We start from the raw sequence: 9,285 nt of genomic DNA, 5'->3' as shown, positions 1-9,285 counted from the left end.
CCTCCCAACTTGGAAAGTCCCTAACCTCTCACCCAATTAGAAATCAGACCACCTAATATTGTAGTTTCCTTTTTTATTAATTGGTTGCATTTAAATGATTGTTTTTAACATATAAAAACCTATTTCGCACAGTATTTGGGGTCCAGGGGTATGGTGAAGAAATCTGGTCCCAATCTGTGGATTGGCAAGCATTGTTTGATAAATTAAAATACTCAGAAGCTCAAACCTTTCCTTCCTCAGTAATTTCATCTTTCACATTCCACATGCCATTGCTTACATTTAAAAGGTTTCTCTCCAGTGTGGATTGTTTGATGTATAGCAAGACTGGAGTTCTTTGCTAAACCCTTTCCACACTGATCAATTTAATAAAATTTCCCCCAAGTGTGGATTCTCTGATGTTTAGTGAGACTGGATCTAATTCTGAAAGTCCTTCTACACTAATTACATCCAAAAGGTTTCTCTCCTGTGTGGATTCTCTGATGCACAAGAAGGCAGCCCTTCCATGTGACAACCTTTCCACACTGGTCACATTCTTAATGTTTCTGTTCAGTGTGGGTTCTCTGATGGGCACAAAGACTGGAGCTCTTTGGGAGCTTTCCCACACTGTACATTCATAAGGTTTCTCCTCAGTGCAGATACTCCCAAGTACATCAAAACTGCAGATGATTCTGAAAGTGTTTGCACTGATTACATTCATAAGATTTTTCTCCAGTATGGATTCTCTGATGGGCACCAAGATTGGAGTTCCACTGGAAAGCCTTTTTCACATTGATCACATTCACAAGGTTTCTCTCCACTGTGGACTTTTCCCATGCTCAGTAAATCTGGAGCTATATCTGGAAGCTTTCTCACACTGATTACGTTCATAAGGTTTCTGTGCAGTGTGCATTCTCTGATGTAAGACAAGACTGGCTCTCTGTGTGAAAGAAAGCCTTTCCACACTGATCCCATTCATGAGGTTTCTATGCACTGTGGACTCTCCAGTGTTTAGTAAGACTTGGAGCTGTATCTGAAAGCCTTTCCACACTGAGCCCATTCATAGGATTTCTCCCCATTGTGGATTCTCTATCTGAAGATGTGGCTATATGGTTAATGCTGTCCTCTTCCGAATTTGTGTTTTGATTGTTCCTGTCACCAGGATATTTCTTTGTGGTCTCTGCTGTTTGCTTGGGTTTTTCACTTTTTTCCTGACTTTTCAGGCTGTTCTTTGTTTCTGGGGCACAGGGGTCACTGTCCCAGGCTTCTTGTGCTGGGGGCCAGGGGCATGGTGACTGGTTGTGCATGGGGGCCTCAGGAGCTGGCGGCTGGAGGGTGTTGTGACTTGATAGTTTACCTGGTGCTGAACTGGAGCTGCTGATGGTGACTGCTGTGTGCCCGGGGGCTGGCCTGCTCCCCCACCCTGGGGCTCAGAATCTCCCCATGTGTGTGAGGTGGGACTTGGACACCTCCTGCCCTGTCCTGTCCTGGTCCCCTGGATCACAATTGAATCTACCCCAGAGTTACAACAAGTTTAAGCACAGCACTTAATACCCAAATGGAGGTCTTTTCTTCATCTTGACACAAGGCAAGTTCTCAGCAATCTTTGTTCCTGGGGAGACAAAGCTTAGCAAGGCTACAAGATACATTGCCAGTCTCTTCATTAATTCATCCTCTGTCTGCAGAACAGTCCTAGAACCCCTTAAAACATTAGCAAAACCCTCTCCCAGGATTTCTGTAAACATACAACAAGAAAATCCTTCTTCAGGGCTTCTGAACCAACAGAAAGGTTCCCAGACCCCTGCAACAACAGCACTGTCCTTCACCAGTGGACAGTATTCACTCTCTGTCTGCAGGACAGTCTCAGGAGCTCTGAACCAACAGCAAGGTTCCAAAACCTCTGCAACAACAGCACTGTCCTTCACCAGTGGACAGAATTCACTCTCTGTCTGCAGGACAGTCTCAGTAGCTCTGAACCAACAGAAAGGTTCCCAGACCCCTGCAACAACAGCACTGTCCTTCACCAGTGGACAGTATTCACTCTCTGTCTGTAGGACAGTCTCAGGAGCTCTTAGCCAACAGCCAGGTTCCAGGACTTCTTCAACAACAGGACTGTCTTTCACCAGTGGACAAATCTGGCAAAACAACATCAAAACAGACAAAGTACCAGCAAAACAGCCATGTCTCCTCAGTCCTTGGCAGCTCAGGGGGCAGGTCTCAAAAATCCAGGGCAATTCAAAGTGGCCCCAGCAATCCTCTCAGTCTCTCTCCGCCTCCAAAAGGTGCTGCTTCCAAAAAGTTCTTCTGCCTCTCTCTTGTCTCTCTAAATCTACGTCACCAGCTCCTCCTAGTTCTTGTCTCTCTTTTCAAGTCCACAAGTCCATCCCACAGGTAGGATTAACAAGCTCTGGGCTTTAACCAATCAATTTGAAAACCAAGCCAATACAGGGGAATCTTTATATTCCATTACTATCACAGAAGGGACCTGTTGGTGAAATTGGGAAGCCAATTTTCTCTAGTTAAGCCTCCCAGATCTTCCCATGTTCCCTCAGAAGTGTGGGAGATAGTTGAGTCAATAGTTGGGATAAGGAAATTCCTAGGTGAGCTACTTTTCCCATGCCAGTATTTTTATGACTCCTAGATCCTAAAATGTCCCCCCATCATGGTCTATATCTAATTAAACCCAAGGCCTGTGAGGGACTGCAATTGTAAATTGCTACTCAAGGCCCTGTCTCATTCTGTCTAGAGTGGGGCCCAGACCACCAGATGAAAGCTTTGGAGACTTTGAAAACTAAATTGACCAACACTCTCGCTTTACCCAATCTAGGGAAAACCCTTCACTCTCTATGATGATGGAAGGACAGAAGAGGCTTTGGCAGTTATTGCCTGTTTTTGAAAACTATTAGATTCTGTGGCTGCTATTGCTTTCCATGTGCTTAATACTTAACTAGCCCTATAACCTTGGGCAAGTCATTTAACCCCAACTGCCCTCCAAAAAGCAAAATAAAGAAAAAAGAAAAAAAGCTGTGAGGGCAGGTTACCTTTGAAGTGGAGGATGTTAGATCTTCAATGTGTCTATTACAGAATGGGACAAAATCTCTGAAAAATCAGGAGGCAAACTTTGTTTTAATGAAGAAACTGATGATGATAATGATTGACTAAGTGTTGGGAGAAAAGCAAAGCAAAATCTTCTGGAGACATCTTTGTGAGGTTGCCGTGTGAAGAGATCCCCCAGCCCTGCTGACAGTGTTCAGAGATTCTGCAAGGCTGCAGTTTAAGGCACTAAGGAGCTCTCCCAGCCAAAGTAAGGGAACTTAGGGGTTAAATAATAAATGATAACAGAAACAATAATGATCTGCCATCATTTAGAAAATAATCAAATTATGTATTTTATTAATTAGCATATAGTAATATTGCCATTTTTCCACCAACTATTCACTGTGTGTAAACTCCTGCTCACTGGACTGATGTAAGACTCCAGAATGTACATGTGCTGACTGTCCTCCTTATCCAACATTCCTCCAGCTTGGCTCCTCCTCGTTTCTGGGGTAATCGCTCCCTTATACTTACTCAGTGAACTAAGGATTTTTAATTCCTATTGGAAAGCTTCCTCTGAAGTCTATCAAATATATTCCCCCTTCCTCTAGCCTATCTACAGACCAGATCAAGTCGGGAATGTTAAAGTCTATCAAAAGCTGGCTATATAATTGAGACCATATCTGACTGTGCTGAATTTTGCCTCCAACAATTGTTGGATATTGAATGGATGGAAAGGTTAATGAAGACTGCATGAAACTGAACCAACATTGCTAAGGACTGATTACTGACACATGAACATAATTACCTATATCATGCCCTCATATATGTTGAATCAACTTTCTAGGGTTTCTCCCCAGGGTGAATTTTCTGATTTAAGCAAGGCTGGAGGTCAGAGTGAAAGCCTTTCCACACTGATTATATCCACAAGTCTTCTCTCAGGCATGGAGTTTCTGATGTCTAGCAAGACAATAACTCCGTGGGAAAGTTTTTCCTTCCTGATTACATTCATAAGGCTTCTCTCTAGTGTGGATTCTCTGATGTGTTGTAAGACTGGAAGTCCATCTAAAAGTTTTCCCACATTGATTACACCCATAAGGCTTCTTTCCAGTGTGAATTTTCTGATGTCCGGTAAGATTGGATTTCTGCCTCAAAGTTTTCCTGCATTGATAACATCTGTAAGGCTTCTCTCCAGTGTGGATTCTCTGATGTACAGCAAAATTGCCACTGTCTTTGAAAGTCGTTCCACAGTTATTACATGCAAAAGATTTCTCTCTAGCGTGGATTCTCTGATGTGCAGTAAGATGGCTATTATGTGTGAAAGCTTTTCCACACTGAATACATTCAAAAGGTTTCTCTCCAGTGTGAATTTTCTTATGTGTAACAAGATGGTAGATAAGTTTGAAAGCCTTTCCACACTGATTACATTCAAGGAGTTTCTCTCCAGTGTGGATTCTCTGAAGATCAATAAGGAGAGATCTGGAGCACACAGCCTTCCCACATTCATTATGTCCATAAAACCTCTCCCCAGCATGAATCTTCTGAGGTCTGGCAAGATCGGAGTTCCAACCAAAGGTCTTCTCACACTGAGGAGATGCATATCTTTTCCTTCCGGAGTGAAATAGAGACTGACAAGGAGGAGATGCCTGGTGGGATGAGGTGGCTTCTCCCCCATTATACTCATCAGGCTCCCTTCTAATGGGAATTTGCTGATAACTAAGGAGCTCAGGGTTCTGACTCAAGGCCTTCCCACCTTTATTACTCCCAGAAAGCATTTCTCCAGTCTCACTTTTCTGATGTTTATTGAGGTCTCAACTCCAGCTCAAGGCCACCCCCCCACCGATTTCCTGGATACATGAGTATTCCAGGAGCCTTCTGCAGGGACTGAAAAAGCTTAACTTCTTCAGTAAAGCATTTCCTATATTCAGTATCTGGAAGACAGTCATTTCCTGAGGTCATTTTCTTACAGTGATTTAGGATGGAAGACTGTCTGAATCTCTGTCCAATATCATCAAATTTGCAATCACATTTTGCATTTTTATCTACTTTGATAACAAAGTTGTCATGGATTTCTCTCAAACTGAAGTCACAGGGGACATCACTCATGAGTCTTTGCAGATCACATTCTTCCACAAAAATTGCCAATTTTCTAGTTATTTCATTTTCTTCAAACCTGGTCCCTACAGCTGAAGAAAACAAACAATCAAAATATATATATATATATATATATATATATATATATATATATATATATATTTATATATGGAGAAAGAGAGGGAGAGAGATACTCACATACATAAATGCAATAATAGTGGTTACTCAAGACTCTTGCAACTCAAGACCTTCACATCACTAACTTCAATGCTAGAAAACTTCATGGATGTACTCCTGGAGCAAACATTGGCATTAAATAGACTGTGTCAGTGTAAGCAGAAGAGACAGACTGCATGTGAGTGACAAGGGAGATGTGAGAGTGACAAGGGAGATGTGGGCCACAGAGGGCTGGCCCCAGCAGAGACTGAACGTCCATATTCAACAAAAGGAGCATCCCCAAGGCAAGAGACCAGAAGACACTGTCAACAGCCCAGAGGACTCTCCATGGAAGGACAATCGGTTGCTTGCTTGGAGAGAACATTGAGCCAAAACATGGGGTTTTCAACATTCCAGCAGTGAAGGCCTGGCCAGTTTTCAGAGATGTAAATGCTAGTAAAAATCTAAATTGATTTTGATGAAAATCAAAGGTAAATTCAGAAGGTACTAAATAAAGAGTGAAAACAGGCCTACCAGTAGGTAGCTTCATCTCTAAGAAAGCCGTGTTCAACTCCACCAAACTTTAAATGAAAGCAAAGCTTAGAGAGATTCAGGATTCTTGGCTCAGTAAGAAGGCAGATGAAATTTAGTTTTGTTCTGATAGCAACAATCCGAAGTATTTTATGATGCCCTGAAGGCTGTGTGGTTTGTCCTTCAGTTCTCAGAGAGGACCATGGCACCAGGAAGAAGATGCCATGACTGGCATCTGAACTGGACTTAAGTGAAGGAGAGCTGTGCAAAGTCACCAAGGTCACTTTCTCCTCCAGAGCCATCTGGGACCAGTGACCACAGAGATCAGGATAACTGGAGATGGCCAAGGACCCAGTGGGACACTTTGGCCTTTTTAAGCTAATGTCTTTCCAGCTTCTCACTGTGACTGAGGCAGTGCTCATTCAGTGATGAGGCTGTTTAAGATGGGGGTCAAGGGAGGGCCCCTTTAAGAAAAAATAAAAAAAAACTTTGTTGGCAAGACGCTCAGGGTCACTGGCCTAAGGAGAAGCAGTTGCTATTTACATTCACTCTGAGCCAGCAGCAGGATCTCCCTCAGCCCCCACTATGCTTATGGTTGGTCCTGTTTCCTGAAGGGCACCATGACATCAGGAAGGTGATGCCTTAACTTGCAAATGAATTGGATTTAAATAAGGGAAGGCTGTGCCACATCACCAACCTCACTTTCTCCTCCAGAGCCCTCTGGGTCTAGTGACCAGACAGAGATCAGGACAGCTGGAGATGGCCAAGTCCCTTGAATGCTGCCAGGTCAAGGAGAAAACATTGCAAGGATTCAGAAAAAAACAATTGGAGGTTGTGGAAATACAATCAGGACAACATAAGACCTAGCAGCTTTGACATTAAGGGATCAGAAGGCTTTCTGACATTCCAGAGGACAGAGGGGGTAGGAATAAAAGCAAGTATCACCTACCCAGCAAAACTGAGAATAATACTTCAGAGAGGAAATGGTCATTCAATGAAATAGAGGACTTTCAAGCATTCTTGATGAAAACACCAGAGCTGAATAGAAAACTTTACTTTCTAAAACAAGATGTAAGAGAAGCAAGAAAAGGTAAACATGAAAGAGAATTCATGAAGGAATGATTAAAGTTGAACTGTTTACATTACTTCATGGGAAGATGATTTTTTTCCTTTTTGGAGTCCAGGGCAATTGGGATTAAGTGACTTGCCCAAGTGTAATGGCAATGTAATTTAAATTTGAAGATCCCTTTGTGTTGGCAAATTAGCAGGTACTTTACACTTAGTAACTGATCAAGCCTCTGTTGGAGAAACAGAAGGTATGAACTCCTGTCTCCTGTTACTCATGTAACAGGAAGGGGTCGGCTGAAACAGGCCATGTGTATATAAGGAAAAACTCCAGAGCGGCACAGTCAGAATTTCCTTGAGACTGAGATCTGGTGGCAGAGCAGCTACAGAAGAGGGAATGGAGAACTGAGTCCTGAGAACTTGTGGCGGTGGAGCTTCTTCTGAACAGGAGCCCAGAGCCCAGAGCCTGGAACCCAGGGCCCAGGAGCCCAGGTGACTGAAGCATGACTGGGATGCTTAGACTGCATCTTGGTTGAGCCTTGAATTCCCTGGAGCAGAAATGGTGAATGATCTCACATGCAGACCCTGTGAACTTCAGTGTGGAGCAGTACCTGCCCAGAGAGCTGGGCAAGGAACTGGGAGCTGTCTGCCATTGAACCCTGGTAGATTTGGGGACCATGGAAGGGGATCCAGGGAATCTGAGAACAGGCCCCAAGTCAAGATGAAAAGATCACTCCATGGGTACTGAGTAATTATGGAATTACAGTTTACTAGTGACCTAAGGGGTGGAGGGCTTGTGTATTATAGTAAGACTTTGCTGAATAAGTGACTGATTTGACTTTGAGATATTGTTACTGATAAGTGACTAATTGAGTTAATCAAGACTTTGCCCCATAGTGGAAGACTTTGACTGTGTACTTTGGGACTACTTGTAAGTGACTGATTGAGTTAACTTAAGAGTGACTATTTTACTTTGAGACTATGTTATGAATATTGTGATTTTCTGTGATAAGTTGTAATATTGTGAATGCTGTACCTTGATTTCCTGTGGATGTTTTGCTTTGATTCGTTATGGAATAGAGTGATCACCATACTGAGTAAGCAGAACCTTAAAAGCTGTTCACAGCAGCATTCTTCTGGAAAGCTTCTGTGCATGGCATTACAGCAAGGTCACATGGTTAGTAACTGTTAAGTGTCTGAGGCAGGATTTGTACTCAGGTTCTCCTGACTCCAAGGCAGGTGTGCTATTCACTGCACTACCTAGCCACCCCAGAAGATGATATTTGTAAATCATGAGACCTTTCTCAGTATTAGCTGGAGGAGACAAACAGAAAGATGGACGGACAGACAGATTCATAGATAAATAGATAGAGGGCCCAGGGTGAGTGGAAAATGAAGGGATGATATCTAAAAAATAAAATTAAGGAGAGAGGAATATATTGGGAGGAGAAAGTGACAGATAGAATGAGGTAAGTTATCTAATATAAAATAGGCAAGAAAAAGATTTCATGATGAAGGAGAAGGGGGAGATGAGAAGGAATGAGTGAACCTTACTCTCATCAGATTTGGCTGAAGGAAGGAATAACATAAATGCTCAATCGGGTATGGAAATGTATCTTACCATACAGGAAAGTAGGAGAGCAGTGGATAAGAGAGGGGGAGAATGATAAAAGGGAGGGCACATTGGGGGAGGATGTTGTCAGAATCCAACATTTTGGAAAAGGGAGAGGGTGAAAGGAGAAAATAGAATAAGTGGGGGAAGGGATAGAAAGGAGGGGAAAATTAGTCATTGAAATATAACTCTTATGGAAGCATTTTGCAGAACTACACATGTAAAACCTACATTGAATTGCTTGCCTTCTCAATGAGGGTGTGTGGGGAGGGAAGAAGGGAGAGAATTTAGAACTCAAAAGTTATAAAAACAAAGGTTAAAATTGTTTTTAAATGAAACTGGGAAATAAGATATGCAGGCAATGGGGTACAGAAATCTATCTTTCCCAGTAGGAATATAGAAGGGAAGGAGATAAGAGTAGGGGTGGGAGGGATAGAAAGGAGGGCAGGCTGGGAAGGAGTAATCAGAATGCATGCCAACTCTGGGTGGGGGGAAGGGAATCGCAGGGAGAAAATCTGGAACTCAAAAGCTTGTGGAAATGAAAGTCAAAGAAAATGAAAAATGAATTTTTAAAGAAAAATTTTTATACAACATTATTCTTCAGCCATTGATATATTCATATGATTTTCATTATTTTTGTTATTGGTATAATAGATCATGTGTATATTTTCCTTAGGTGAAACTATCCCTGTATTCTGGGTATAAATCCAATTGGTCACAATGTACAGTCTTTGCAATATATTGTTGTAATCTCCTAGGTAGTATTTTATTTAAGATTTTGGCTGCCATAGACATGGATGAAATTGGTCTATAAT

At 42.3% G+C, this 9,285-nt stretch overlaps 1 protein-coding gene and 1 long non-coding RNA gene across 2 annotated transcripts in view; one reads left to right on the top strand and one right to left on the bottom strand.

Annotated features, from left to right (window-relative positions):
- Positions 1-9,285, top strand: part of LOC138168156 (zinc finger protein ZFP2-like) — a 283,080-nt gene that overhangs the window by 246,975 nt on the left and 26,820 nt on the right. The gene's annotated exons all lie outside the window — the stretch shown is intronic.
- On the bottom strand, positions 65-9,279 carry LOC138168187 (uncharacterized). The gene is made up of 3 exons (XR_011170052.1): positions 6,491-9,279; positions 5,305-5,400; positions 65-5,198 (listed from the first exon to the last, which is right to left on the bottom strand). It is a non-coding gene; the product is annotated as an uncharacterized lncRNA (long non-coding RNA).

Source organism: Petaurus breviceps, unplaced genomic scaffold, assembly GCF_028583685.1.
Source record: "Petaurus breviceps papuanus isolate PSGF00001 unplaced genomic scaffold, PetGlider_PUasm1.0 355, whole genome shotgun sequence".
NCBI classification, from domain to species: domain Eukaryota; kingdom Metazoa; phylum Chordata; class Mammalia; order Diprotodontia; family Petauridae; genus Petaurus; species Petaurus breviceps.
Note: the sequence above shows the minus strand (reverse complement) of the source record. Positions and strands in the feature narration are given on the sequence as shown.